The 15,284-nt window shown below is 37.9% G+C and overlaps 1 protein-coding gene across 7 annotated transcripts in view; it reads left to right on the top strand.

Moving 5' to 3' along the window:
• The window catches only part of FAM110B (family with sequence similarity 110 member B), a 114,378-nt gene that overhangs the window by 25,832 nt on the left and 73,262 nt on the right, over positions 1–15,284 (top strand). For 6 of the 7 annotated variants that reach the window (XM_027719422.2, XM_027719414.2, XM_039390415.1 and 3 more), the window contains exon 2: positions 5,018–5,146. The exons of the other annotated variant lie outside the window; for it this stretch is intronic. The gene's annotated coding sequence lies outside the window, so the exon portion shown is untranslated. The remainder of the gene's footprint in view (positions 1–5,017; positions 5,147–15,284) is intronic. 7 annotated transcript variants of the gene reach the window in all.

Genomic DNA, 15,284 nt, shown 5'->3' with positions numbered 1-15,284 from the left:
GAAAACTTAAGAAACTTGATTGTTCTGATTAAATTTCTGAGTCTTATTTACTTAAAATGAATCATGGTAACAGGCCCCTTCTTAAATCCATCTTCTCCTGTCACTTTGTGCTGGTTTTGGCTGGGATGGAGTTAATTTTCTTTATAGTAGCTGGTATGGAGACATGTTTTGGATTTGTGCTGAAACCAGTGTTGATAATACAGTCATGTTTTTCTTATTGCTGAGCAGTGCTTGCATGGTGTCAGGGCCTTTTCTGCTTCTCACACCACCCCACACTGGAATAATTTTACTTTTCGTCATATACCTTGTTTTCCTTACCGTTTGTGGTCTGTCTTTGAACTCTCAAGTTGGCTGTTGTCACTGAACCCAGGAATGCTCACAAGCGTACAGTCTTTCTTCTTTCAAGTCCCTTGGCAAGAGATGTATATTCACAGAGACTGAAGAGGGTAGGAGATTGTACATTAGTATATAAACTCAGTTCATAAATTCCCAGTTTCAGTTTTTAGTTGGTACCCCTTGAACTGTGTTTGTGCTTTCAGCTGGGGAGTGCTTTCAATCATCTGCTGCTTTTCAGTGGAGTTTCTTGAAGGAATAGTTTTCCGTAACAATTGTGTTTATCCTCTTTGATAACCACCTGTCTTAGCAGACCTAATTCTGATTGCTTTTTTGTTGTCATTAATTTGTTTGGCATTCCTCCGGTGCACAAAGAAAGTGACAGGATGGAAACCCATCAGACAGAACAAAGCTACTGCTTTGTTCAAGTACTTTAATTTTCCTGCCCTTCATTTTCCTCTAAGACAATTTCTTTGTCAAGAGAACAACCATCTCTTTTTACTCATCTTTGGAGTCCAGTTTTACTGGGCTGCCCACTCTAATTTTTCTGTTGTGGTGTCTATACATATTTTCATTTATTTTTTAACTCTAAAAGACAAAACCTCTCCTGCAGAACCAGGTACCATGCTGGCCAGAAAACCAGTTTCTCTGTGTTCCTTTTTTTTCCTTTTATACTATTATAACTGATACAAACTTTTAATGAAACCCTTGGCCTTGAAGACTAGAAAAGAAAGTATTTGACAACGTAGGGAGAAAACTAATGAAGATAAACTGCTTTTTGTCTCTTCTTGTAGCTATGATTCTCAGACGTGTGTACTTACACACCAGCAAACAAAAATATTAGTGTGTTGGACTTGGTAATCTACTTCTAATTGAAGCTTTGTGTCAATATAATTAACATTTAGGAGATTAGTGCAGTCTGTGCTTCTATAAATGTACAGTAACTCTCCCTTATAATATATAGTGGATGGATAGCTGTGCCGATCCAGAGTCTCCTAGTGAAATACTCACAGCTGCAATAATAGTGGTAGTGAAACCATGAGACCTTTAACAATGTTACTGCCTTTCAGTTGTCCAGTTGATGTAACTCTTGCTTGAGAAAATTAGCAATATTTTCATCAAGCTTTGTGGTGAATAAGGCTCCTCTTAGTTCCTTATAGGTGTTTTACTTTGCAATGAAATTTATTACTATTGATCTGTGTTGGGGTGAATATTTTTAACAACTGTGTATAAAGTCAGAAAAAGCGAATGTTGTTCCATCTCAGAAGTAAAACCTCCAATACTGAAGATACTTATGCTTTTATTAGCCAGCAAAAGTAATATAGAGTAATAATTAATGTAATGCTGTGCAAAATGCAAACATATTAATGTTAATTGTGGGGACTGCCCAACTTATGATTTTTCTGTTTATCTTTAATTTGATTCCTTCAGCTTTTCAGTGGCTTAATCCTGACCACGCAAACAGATTACAGTTTAGTTTTATTGTTGTTGTTAATGAAAACGAATCTGTCTACGGGTATAGAAATTGCTGGATTTAGTGCATATGGCCCCTTCCTAACAAAACTCCATGAATTAATGTTTCTGAAAATTGTGGTCTCTAAATTGACACCTTTCAATTCATGTTTGATGTGAACTTTTTTACCTGAAAGTTATGGAGATGTGAGAGTAGTGAGTCTGTACCTCCTGCCTGTGAAAATTTAGGTCTTCATTAAACAGGTTGAATAGTTTTGGCACAATACGCATTGGTAAATATTCCCTTGTTTCTAGTTGAAGGCTGAGATCTTCTATACCTGTTCTGCTTTGTTAAATAACTTTATTCTCTCACAGATGTTTGGCTGAAGAGAGCTTTCATATCTCTTTTGACACAGAAAGTATATCTTATTTATTTGAATAGCTAGATTCTTCCACTATCTTCTAGTTTCAGTTTCCTTACTTCAGTTTTCCTCCAGTGACAGTGATGAAGATAATGCCTTATCAAAGCATCAGGTTATCAAATGCTTAATCGTCTGCTGCTGTGCATCTATAGCAGCTTATTTCTTTGTAAATGAATCCTACATTTTTAAAGACTTTAGTTTGGATAATGGAAAACTCACGGTAGAACTCATAGTAGACTTGAGTGAGGTTTGAAGGTTTAGATTGATGCCTTTGGGATTATTAGAATAAGGAGCCCATTCATTTGTTCATTCAGGAATCCTTCTAAATCAGGTTTGGCTTCTCTTCTGTGAGAGTCTGTGTATTTTTGTAAGTATTAAAACTTTGATTTCATACTGAGCAAGAGAATGAAAGAGAGGAAGAACATAGCAAGTGAGGATGAAAAGTCTTTTCAGAAAAAAAGCCCAAAGACTTGTTGATACTGGACAGTGAAGCAGGAAACTACATGTGTCATAAAAGGCTCCAGCTTGTTGGATAAAGGCTGAAACTCAGGATGTAGTCTATAAATACAAAACAGTTTCATAAAAATATTTTTAAAATGCAGTTCTGAGCACTTTAGAGAAGAGAAACTGACTGATAACTGTTCAGCTACTTTAATATATATATTTGTACAGATGCATGCACACATATACATTCATAACATACTTTCATCTGTAAACATGAATATAGTCAACTCAGTGATAAGTATTTTGCATAAGAGACTGGTAACATTACTAGCACTAGATGTAAATTTGGGAGCTACAGACCATATTCTTTGCAGATTCTAAACCAGCAACTTAGTGGAGAAATAAAAAGGAAGGGACTCCAATTTCAACAGGCAGAAGGGAAAGAATTTGTGAAGCTGAGTATTTGCCTACACAAAAAGTTGTGAACTTCTTTTTCCACAGTATTTTGTCGCAAGTTTTTAAGCATTACATCTAACAGCCTTCTGGGGATTTTTGGGATGTCTTCTGTCCTGACCAGTTGATAGTTGTTGAAATTTTCACTCAACTTGGAAATAAAAGTGTTTGTACTTGTACTTGCTGAAGCTGTTGGCCAAGAAATACGTCTGGAACAGATTTACTAGCTGCAATTAATGACCACATTCACTTTTTTCCCCTCTGACTTGTCAAATATGAACTTTCAGGGATCTCAAACTATGAGTTGCTACATCCTTTTGCTTGCAAAGTTGCTTTCGTTTTTAGACTGAAATGAGTGTTGTTCAGAATTACTGAGTAAAGTACAGTAATTTGGAATATCAGAAAAATTTGTAATAATACAAGAGTGTGTTTCCGATTGGTAGTCTCTTGTTGTGCTTTGTTGTTTGAAACAAGGCAAGGTTGGAAAAATCTTTTTTTTCTTACCATGTTTTAAATTTTTTTTCCTTTACTGAATACCAGAATAACAATACTACAGCAGGCCTGTAATAACGGAGTAGCTGTAATGCTACGTCACTCTGAATATGTTTATGCCTTCATTTTTCTCTTGTTATTATTTCTAATTTATAAGCATTTACATGAAGATACCCATCTCTCTGAAATCCCTCCATTGTTGCCCATTTCTGTTATACCAGTTTCAAAGGCAGCCAGTGTCCCAAGATGAGACTTCATCCACCCACCCAACACAAACAAACCCAGTTGTACTCATGTCAAGACCCAAACTCAGTCAAGTTCCCTAAAGACTGGGAGGGAGGAAGCCCAAAGTAATTGATACCTGACAAATATTGCTGCCCGTTTGGTGTGTTAACTGTATGAGACACCTGTTTTCTTGAATTCGTGCTTAAACAGTTTTCGCACATATTTTTGAGATTTTTGTTAAAGGAACCCCGTGTTTCATCACATGGTCTGTGACCTGATTGCAGTCCTGTTTCTAGAGTGAATAGCTGATTAGAAAACTAAAATAATTGAACAACTGAAACTGCTCAGAATGGTTTGCTTGAAAGAAGCTGCTGTGCCATCTGCTTGTGCCACTAAGGGTGCTTGATCACATACTGTCAAATAAATGCAAACCCCAGAAATCTCATGTACCCTACTTTTCTGTGTGATTAGAGCTGATCTTACCTCAGGTGGCATTTTGAGAAAAAGAACATAAACAGGGATTTAGGTCATGTCTTGTAACCTACCAAATTCTGTATGGTTGTGTTGCATGTGAAAAGCAGTGGTGAAACACATTAATTTCAGGAAGGCATTCTTGTTATCCTTCCCTTCTGATGGAGAAATTTAAGGATTTTTACTTTTAATTTTTTCTGAGCATAAGACAGTGTTCTGGAGTGGATATTTAACAAGGACTGGTTTGTCAGCTGGATGGAAGTCATGTGCAGGGAGGTTTGCAGTCTGTGTTTCTTGCCTGTCGTGGCACAGCACTCTGCAACTTCCCTGAGAAGATGTCATGTGTCACATTTGTGCTCTTTGCTCTGAAGCATTCCCAATGCATATCTCTGACAACATGGGGAAAAAAATGACATGAGGGAAATTCAGGATTGATACGTATAGGTCACCTGTGAAACTTCAGAGCTTGGAGATTATGCTGTTAGGATTGGCAATATAAATGCTAGAGACCATCTACAGCTGACTGGATGTACAGCTGTCCGGTACTGCTGACTACCTGTTTGCAGGCTTTCAGTCTCCAAATGAAGATGAAGGGTTCTGATTTCTGAAATTTACATTGTCTAAGCCAAAGTTCAGCCTTTCAGGACCCTTGTCCGTTTTCAAACTGTGGCTTTGATGATGCACAATGATGAAGCTAAATGCCTTCTCTGTTGCTGTGTCTCCAGGCATTGTTACAGGGAGCCTCTGGGAGTTCCAGGGTGAAGAGATCTTCTTCATCTGGAGACCTCTGCTAAAGGTGAAGACCTCTTAACAGGCCAGACAGCCTTAGCAGGACTCAGAAATCATATGCCAAGGTAAAACAATTCATTTTTCAAGCAAATTGAATTGGCTGATACAATTTTCAAAATAAGGATTTTTTTTTTCTTGCTAAATAAACACAGAAATACATCTCTGAGCTTTCTCCTTTTGTGTGTATTCCTCCTTGCTACCTGCTACAAATGTTGGAGTAGCGAATGCTGGAGTGGGGTGAGTGGGAGACAACATAGTGCATTGTTGATTAGAGCCAGAAGTAACTCCTTATATTATTAGTAAGAAGATATATTTGCAGTTCTTTGTTCACAATGGAACAGGCTGTTTCTGAGCTCTACAGCACGCTCTGTTTTTAGAAACATATCCCACTTTAATTGTCGTATTCAGAGCACACTTTGGCCACAAAAATATGAAAACACACTCTGATAGCTTCAACAATGGGAGAAGGACAAGGTTTGCATATCATGAATTTCTGTTTATCAGCACTGTAGTTATTTCTTAGTATGGTCATCCAGAACCCATTCTTGCTTGTAAAGGACAAATGCTGATGGAAGAAAAAGAAATGTGACCCCAAGAACTTTTTTGAACCTATAAATGCTACAGTCCCAGGTACTCTGGGAGATTTGACTATGCTATGGCTTTGTTAGCTTGCCAGGATTTTGAATGTAGTGATGATATATGCAGAATCTTTCCTTCATACTGACAAGATTAATTGAACTTTGTGTAGAGAGTTGGCTGAAAAAAGTGAGTAGTAGTGGAAATGTTTTCTACGTATTTCTTCAAGATTAAACGTAGGTACTTCTAAAGGTCTGCCAACTTCTCTATTTTTAAAAATAGCTGTTGCAAGGTGTTAACTTCACTGTTGGAAAGCTTCTTAAATAAATATTTCTTGATTCATCCAAAAAGAATTGCAGATTTTTGTAGTTAATCCTTTATTGATCTTTCTAATTTAGGCTGAAATTAGAGCTCTGAACTAGAACAAAGTTCATTGTCCTACCATCCATAGAGTAAATCAAAAGTTTTGCGATTAGCACAATCAGTTTTTCAGCTCATAACCTTCCCTTCTGATCTGCTGTACATGCCTGGGAGTCAGACTACCAAGCACATTTAGGCCCCCTCATCCCTTTGTTACACCATGCCCTTTCTTTCTGCTTCTCAGTTCTTTGATTTCAGTTGCAACTGTGTTTCTCCAGTCTACTGGCAAGGTCATCTTGAACAACTGAGGATGCTCATTATTCGACTGAGTATTCAAACCTTCACAGAACAGCAAAACTGATGATGATGATGATTATACACTGAGTTCAAACTGAAGGAAAAAACCCAATCCAGAAATACTTATCTCCATAATGTTTCCTTTTGTTACATCTGCTTTAGGAGTACAAGAGACAATGCAAGTTGAGATAACCGTGCACTAAAAAAATATAGTATTTCTTCTGAAAGTTATTTAAACGTTTATTTATTTTAAAAGTCCAGTTTTATGCATCCAGAGAGTAAAGACTTCCTAGAAAGTATCCTTATAATCCCATGGGCTGCATGGATGTATCTTAAGTGGGGTGGTGGTGGTTAGGTTTCATGTACGACAATGTTAGTGTACTGTCAGTGCACAGCATACAGGATTAAAATGCAGCCTTGAATGCTGTCACTGCTTCCAGCAAGGCAGTTTGTTCTGTGCCTTTCTGTCTCGTTTCCCTTTGTTGGAGGGGTTTGTTGCTAACCAGAAACACATTATATGAGACAGCCAAAAGTTCTGGTGAAAATCAAGAACAGTTCATAGCCATGAAGATTTTATATTTGCCCTAGATTCTTTTTTTTTTTTCATTGATGCAGCTGTAACTGTTGTTGTAAATTATATAAATAATTGATCAAGGAGTTCTTGTTACCTCAAATAATGTTATGCTTATTGCTTCTCATAACTGTGCTGCTCTTTGTTGTACTACAGCATAGCTCATAGCCTGCTCTGTGTGTGTGGGTTTTATTCCCTTAAAATTTTCTTCTGCTCCCGACCCTTTGCTCTTCCCCTCTTCCCCCTTCCTGGCAAGAACATGTTGTTTCTGCTTCAGTTTATTCCATGATTTGACTGAAAAGCGAGATCTTTTTTAATCAACAGCAACACATTTAAAAAAACCTCCACAGCCCTGGGAACCGTGCAGTGCGCACATCTGTTTTCACATAAGCATGAATTGCTGGCTTTACGAACACGAAGCATGTAGTCCTTGCCACAGACTTAGCTAAAGTGTTCTGTAACTTGAGACTCCATTTGAAATAAAAACAAAATTGTATAGCTTCTTTACCATACTAATGGAAAACATTTAATTTACTTCTTCAAGCCAACCAAAAGTATGACGCAATGCTGCTCAAGCAGATTTACAGTGCCTTTTCTTCCCTGGAAATCAATACAGCTTGGAAGTGCTGCTATGGGAGCTGGCTAGTTGACTGCGATCCAGCTGCATTCAAATGTAAACTTCTGTACCGCAAACCAAAACTGGTGATTTTGATTTATTCAGGCATCACTCTGTCTTTGAGATATTATGGTGTTGGATTTTATTCTTTGTTTTATTGCCATTAATGTTAGGTTGAATTTCAAAATAGGTAGTTCAGTGGGTTTGTGATTTTTTTTTTTTTTTAAATCATTCAGTGATTTTCTACATTTCCTGAATTAAAGTACTTAGGTCTGTGGTAGTGATATCAGCAGAAGCAGATCTATGTACATGGCCATGTGTGCCTTTCAGTGGAGTCTTTTTTCCCTTAAACAAAAAAATAACACCACCAAAAAAACAGGCCTCCACTCATTGTGAGCATTAAGGGCTAACATAATCGTTTTCCACTTTGTACAGACTAAGCTCTGAACATTAAATGTTGTTTGATTTTTCTCCCGCTAGAAGAGGCAAAATGGAACAGTGTTCTTTAGCTGAGTCCAAAATAGTTTTTAAAACAGAACTATGGAGTTTATTTAATAAGTGAAGCCAACAGTACAGATTTTCATAGTGCACAAACTTCTATGCCTTTGTTTCCTTTCTGATTCCTCACTGCCTCCACTAATGGTTTCGACTTTATTTAAACTCTCTGCTGTAAGAGGCTGTTGGTGTTTCTCTCCTTATTTTTTACCTTAATGGGATTTCATCTTTTCTAAAATAGCCCTTAGAATGGGATCCCTGATGCTGCCTTGCTCCCTAGATGTATTTCTTTGGGAAGTCTGTCACTGATGGCCTGTGTGCTGGTCATGCTTACTTCTACCAGAAGGAAAATCATGAGTTGATACTTGCCTGCTAGCTTGCCAGAAGTATATTTCATCTTTTTTTAAAAAAATAAAAGTTCTATGTCCGTTTCTTACGTAAATTTGATTCATTTTTTTTTTTAATCCTCCATTCATTTTTCTCTTTCTTACATGTAACAATCTCACGGTGAAGAAAGAGCCTGAGAAGATAATGTAGACGAATTGAGATCCTTTTTGTAGGGATAGCTTGGGAAGAGGGTTAGCGAAGAGGAAGATGGGGATTTGAGTTGTGTGGGAGTCTGGGGTTGGAGGTTTTTTGGAGTTTTTTTTTCTTGAGATGAATACAATGAAGATGAGAAACAATGTTGCTGATAGCTGCATTATTTTCTTTGAAAAGGCTACCATATGAGACTTGATAGAGAAGTACATAGAATCCAAATTACAAATATTAATGGTTTGGTTTATTTGGAGGAAAAAAGTGAAAACAGAGATTTGTACCAAATTTCAGTGCAGTTTCAAACATTCTTTAATACAATTTTGTAAATTTTCAAACTACTGAATAGTTTTACTCATGGTATAAATTCTGATTTTTAAAGATGCATAGAGTGGGAGAACATATGGTGACAGTGTGATTATCTATTAAATATAAGGACAACATATATCCAGTTGCTTCTAACTTAGACATAATAAAGATTTCAGCTATTAGATATTGCCCAACAATCTTCAACAGCTTAAGTTTATTCTCTAAATGCTTCCTGAAGATGGACAAAATGCCTTATTTAATTGGGGTGGCAAATCTGGATCTTTGGTGTTTGTACAATCACAAATGTCTCCCTGGCTGCTATTTGGGAAATAATGTCTTGTGTTGCAGCATATCAAATTACCAGAGATACTGCCCAGCAAGGGCATCTTTCAAAGGAATGGTGTTATAAGGAACAACACATAAATCTTTAGAAGAAGAGACATTCAACCATTTCTACTCAGACTATCTAAGTGAACCAGAAATGCAGTTAAATTCAACAAACAGACTGACACATTTTGGCAATATGTTTAGCCCATAGGTTTTCTGTTTGACTGTTCCAAAATTCTTGTTAGTGTGAAAGGTCTGTCATTTAGCTTTCCTTTTGCCATTTTCTCTATACTAGCACTGGCAGTCCAGGCTGGAGTATGCCATAAAGACTTTTAAAGCTACACTTTGAATAAAGCTTACATTTACTACAGAATATTTGCTTTGCATGGTTACAGTACAAGCACTGTGTTCCTGTGTAAGCACTGTAATGAAGTTGTTAAGAAGAAACACTTACAGCATTTGCACTAAAGTTCATGGAGCATGAGATAGCTGCGCTGAGGATGCTGGTACTTGGAAGGGATTAAAAAAAGCTTCTCAGAAATAAACAAAAATAACATTCTCAGAGTAGCAAAACAGTATGCAAGTGATGAGAATAAAGGCACTAATTATTATGTAGAGAATAACCTCACTTGAAATGCCACAATGTGATCCACTTTATGATCTGACTTTCCTAAATATGATTTGAAAAGCAGGAAGAAGTACAGGGCATGACCTAAAAATGGTAGTCTGGAAGCTTCTTTAGGTATGTTGGGTCTGAAATGTAGTTTTTCCTCTTGAGTCAAACCTGAATAAACTGTTTTGGGTGTTCATGTTGTCCTTATGGTTCCAGCTCTGCCAGGCATAGCTATTGCTACTTTATTTTAAGAATTACTTGGAATTTGAGTCCTGCTGGAAACAGAATGTTGTCAGGAAGATGCAGTCTTGCTGTTAAGAAACTTAAATAAGATAAGGCTAATCCTATTGTATGCCTCTACTTTCGGAGGTAATGTAGACATTTGCCTTTCCTAGTTATAGCACCATACCATTGGCTACCTGCTTTATGGGATTTCTGTCCCTTCTTTTTTTTTTCTCAATTGCTGGGTTAGCTAGACATAAATTTTCAAAATGTTTCACACAGTTGTGGATGGCACTATATTGTGCCAATATCCAGACTTCCAGCTCCTTTTTTTCTGAGTCAAAGAAGATGAGAAAAAATTAATGTATGTGTAGTCTCTTTGATTATGGAAAATTTAGGTTTCTTTTATGTCGGATGTTTATTTTTTTAATTTATTTATCAGTAGAGATAGAGTAAGGATTAGGACACTGAATACCTGTGAGCTTTTGCTCAGATGATTTATATATTTCAAAAGCAGAAAATCTGTGCACATAATAAGAATTTTTGAATTGTCATTTTGGATTGGTACTGAGCCAAACTTCATCCTGCTTCAGGAAGAGCTAGTATCGGTTAAAAAAAACAAACAAACAAACAAACAACAGCAACCAAATTTAAGAATTCTCCTACAGGTGTAGGAAGATAATCTACTCCCAATATTTGTTTTTGCCTTGATCTTTTCTGTTTAGAGATAAAACTGCAAACTGACTTGACAACATGGTTATCTTTTGAGTAGTCTAAACCAGCCCTAGATTTCTTAAAACTTGCAGGATAATAGAAAATTTCTAGAGAGTTAGGGTATTAAGAGTGTATGTTCTTGAAATAAGTTGATTTTGAAAAGGCATGCTTTTCAGACTTTCTTAAAAATTAGTAACTTTGTAAATCACTTAATCCTAAGCAGTGGTGCATGTCTGTAAGTAATTAGCAGTTGTCTCTTTTTCTTTCTTCTAAAGAATCTGAAACTGACCAGATAGTTTCCTATCTGGTTATCCCAAGTTTTGACTCACTGGGAAGATCTAGATAAAGAGCAGAAACTTTTTGTTCTTTTATCAGCAGCTGACTTGCTGTGTGGCCTTGGGCATGTCCTCCTCACTTTCTTGCACCCGTTTACCATTGTACCCACTGTTGTTGCCACCACCATAAATTCTTTGTAAGCCTTGTAATCAAAATGCAATTGAAGCTGTTTATTTTTCTGAGTGTAGTCAACTTCATTTGCTATGCAGTTCCTCATGACAGTGTAAAGTGCAGTGGAATTATGCAGTTTAGTCCATAAAGAATTTAAACAAGATAAAACCACCTTGTGCAACATGTATTACAGTAAAGTGGATCTGAAGAAAACACACAGTTTTATTTTCGGGCTACCAGTCTGTACAAAGACTGCAAGTGGGGGATAAAGCTATTTGCTTAAAATTGGGAATACTGTGACTATAAGAGTTAAAATAAGAGGGGAAGAAAAGATCTGTCTTAGAAGGAATACGTGGCAGTCTTAATTTGCCTGAGTCTTTAGCAGAGATTTTCCACTTGTGTTTTCTGCCAAGTAAATTGAATTTATGGAGAAAAGCTAAACTCCAAGTGTTGGACTGTTAGTATCTTTTAACAAGGTTAATATGGTGAAGCAAAATATTGATAATAATGAGTTGATGTTTAACAGTGGACCGGCTGAGAGATCCTTGTGTTCCTACGTATTGTGAAGATTGAGTGTCCCGTAAGCTTATTGTTTTGTGTTTGGTACTTACTTTTGCATGCATGCCAGGGCATGCTCTGGGAAGAAGCATAAATGTTTTTTTCCTTTTTTCTTTCACAAATACATTTATTTCCTGTCTAGAGCTGGAAAAGAGGAGCACAAGAGGGGTTTTGTTAAATACAGCAAAATCTAATTACAGCTTGATTTAAAGCCACATTTACACAATGGCTGAGGGGTGAGTTCACTTCCAGAAAAACAAACTTGTTGGCTTCCTACTGTGCATCGGGGAATTTGAAGATGCATGTCCTGGAGAGCAACTACCTCCCTCTGCTGGCACCAACTTTTCTTATGCTGTGCTGCAGCTCTGCTGCATGATATAAAAACACGACTGTACTCCTATGCAAAGAATAGTGATGCATGAGTTTGTTAGTGTATACTCATCTTACTGATTATGCCACAGGTAGTACAGGCCACATCATGTGTTACATGTGATAGGCTTGATGTCTGTTTTCTACGAGCTGTAGAAATCTCGTTCCTCTAAATGAAGAGCTGTTTCCTTCAATCTGTATTTTGAACAGTTATGTCCCTGGTGATTCGAAGGAAAAGTATTGGTGAATAAACTACATTTTCTTGACAATATGGTTTTCACTCAGTGTGCATCTCTGAAAGGTGCAAGATCTCATTTTGATTGACTGCCTGCTGAAGTAATTGAAAACGTGGTTTACTTTCTTCAACTGGTTTAAATGTCCTGCTGTTCTTTTAGCTCAGTTTCTTAGAGGAAAAGGTTGTGCATCTCCAGTTTACTGAAAGTTCATAATTTATGGTATGTTTTTCTCTTATGGTGATACCTTTTGCTTGAGAACCCCCTCACAGGTGGTTTCATAACAGCAGCTCATAATTGAGATGATGGTCTTTATTATTTTCTTGTTTCCAGCTGATGATTGCCATTTTTAGCAGAGTTTTGTATTATTGGACTTGAACTTTATGCTGCTACTACTCCTTCCACTTCTGCTACTCTAGTTCATAATAATTAGAGTACCAGGGTTTAGAAATTAAATATATGCACTGCCACTATCTAGAAAAATCAGGCTAAGTGGAGGTAGAAGATGGCTGATGGTGAGACTGAAGTTGCTGTGCTGCTCAGCAGCACTACTGAACCATCTTTGGAAGCTGCTTCATGAAGAGATTTGTGTTAAAGAGAGGCTGGGGCACATGGGTTGGTGTACACAGGAAGTCTCGGGGAAGGAGGAACAGGCATAGGGCAGGAGGGGAGGGAGCAGATCACCATAAGGTTGAGTAGGATCACAAAAACAAAGGAGGGACAACAAAGCTTGCCCAGGAGAAAGCATTGCAGACACACTGGTGGAGAGGCAAAAGTAGAGAAAGAGGGCCTGGCGTGGACAGCATGTGGATGTGAAGTGGTTGAGGGAGATAGGACTCTCTGAGCTGTGTCTTTGAAGTGTGGTTCGTGTTGCAGAAAGGCCAGAAAAGAAGAGGGATGTGGGTCTGCAGAATGCTTTTACGAGAAGTGGTGAGACGAGAGAGTCTGGCAGGGTATTTCTGACAGAGCGCCCAAATTGGTGATCCCCCCTGACAGTGGGCGGGCCAGCAAGTGAAGAAAGTTGCAAGAGGCAGAGAAGAGGGACAAGATCTTGTAAGATGAATCATTTTTTCACTGCTAGAGTGATCTCCTTCCTTTTTTTGTTTGGTGCCTCCTCATTTCACACTTCTCAGAGAATTTCAGACCCAGCCATGTTACTGTGATATTGGTGAACTGTATCTGAAACTGATGATGGGGGAAAAAAAGGACCCCAAAGCTTGCTGTGATCCTCAGAGAAGTCAGTGAATGACAATCACATCTCTGTGTATAGCTATACACAGCTGCACTCCAAGGACTATAAGAAAGTCTCTTTGCCATGAAGTCATACCTAGGGAACTGTCATTCTTAAGTCTTACACTTCTATTCAGTTTACACAAATTTTTGAAAACATCAATTCACCGTTTCTCGCTGCTTCTTCAGATATTTCTGGGCTTTAGTTAGGTCCTTGCTGGAGTTCTGCATTTTCTCAGAGAATTAGTCAAGGGAAGGTCATCAGTTGCAGAAAGAGAAATAAATTGTCTTTTCCAGCACTGTTTTGCTTGCATTGTATGTGACCTTCAAGCCTTAAGGTGCCCCACACTCCAAGGAGTGTGGTCTTAGCCTTTTCCATCATGTAATGTTGAAGTTCTGACTAGTAAAAGGCAGATGAGCATTCACAGAGATAAAAAAGCAGTCAGGTCCCACCTTTCAGTAGTCCTCTCCAAGCCAGTATGGTGAAGAAGAATCCTTGAGCACATACGTGAGTGTCCAGAGATCAGAATTAATGTTCTGTGTGGCTGTTCACTGAAGGAGAGAGATGCATTCACACTGGAGTACAGTGTCCAGTGAAGTACTCATTGTCACAATTCTTGTGGTCCTTGCTTGGAAATGTCCCTTGTCTCCCAGGTGGCTCTGGGCACTGGGCTCTGGCCACACAGATATATAAAGGAGTTTTGTGGCTTTTACATCCTGTCATGTCAACTGGAATTTCTGCCATCAGTTTCTCTGGAGGAGGCAACTTGAGGAGCAGAAGTGTGTGGATTGCCTCAACTTTTTCTTCTGATTATTTTTTATAGTTAAGCGCTTTAAAAAACAAACAAAACAACAACCAACAGTTTGGTAAGCTCCAAGCTACTAGTCAGTGTTGACGTGCAGAAATGACTCAGTATGAGCTGCAAGCTTTGTTCTTTTGGAAGCTTTTCTTTCAGGTGTGACAATCGTAAAGTTTTTTCTCCTAGAAGATCCACAGATCTTCCACCCCCCTCCCTAATAATTAAACAAACTAGGTGTTCCTGCTGTTTCTTTGGTGGATACATTTTCAGAGACGCTAACATTTTCAGATACACTAATTTCCAGAGGTACACTGTCAAAATATTAGGTATGTGATTTTTATTACTTCCTAGAATGATCCATGAAACCTAAAAACAACTAAATTTTGGAGTTTGTAAAATTTTTAAAAGGAAGATTAACTTAAATTTATGAAGAAGGATATTCCAAAAACATGTAATATAGGAGAGAGATTGTTTTCTCTGTTCTGATTACCTTGAATCTTCCCTCTACTGGAAAGAAATTTTACTCCTGTGGTCAGTCTAATTTTTGCTTAAGGCAAAGGTTTTTAGGGCCCCGTTGGAGTGAGACAGTTTACAGAATTAAGGCATTTGGTGGGAGAGCCCTCCTGTTACACCTACCAGATATGATTGCATAAGGGACTTGATGTACGAAATTAATCAACTGACTGCTAATCTCAAGCGTTAAATGCCTACTGTGGATTTTTCACTTAACCCTGGTTAGCACTGACCAGTAGTGATACGGGGCATTGAGCTACGTAGAAGGCAGTGGCTGCATGTTTTCTGCACAAAGAAAAGCTCTTTGTGAAGGGAAGCAGCTCTCTTTATATGCAACATGGTGAGACTTAAATGAACTTCCAGTGGAGGACTTCAGTCCTGAAATTTTGCCACTGTCATTGCCAGTTCTGGAGTTGTCT

Source organism: Pipra filicauda, unplaced genomic scaffold, assembly GCF_003945595.2.
Source record: "Pipra filicauda isolate LSUMZ 115617 unplaced genomic scaffold, ASM394559v2 scaffold81_size6448238_pilon, whole genome shotgun sequence".
Taxonomy (NCBI): Eukaryota; Metazoa; Chordata; class Aves; order Passeriformes; family Pipridae; genus Pipra; species Pipra filicauda.
This window is presented reverse-complemented; position numbering and strand designations above follow the sequence as displayed.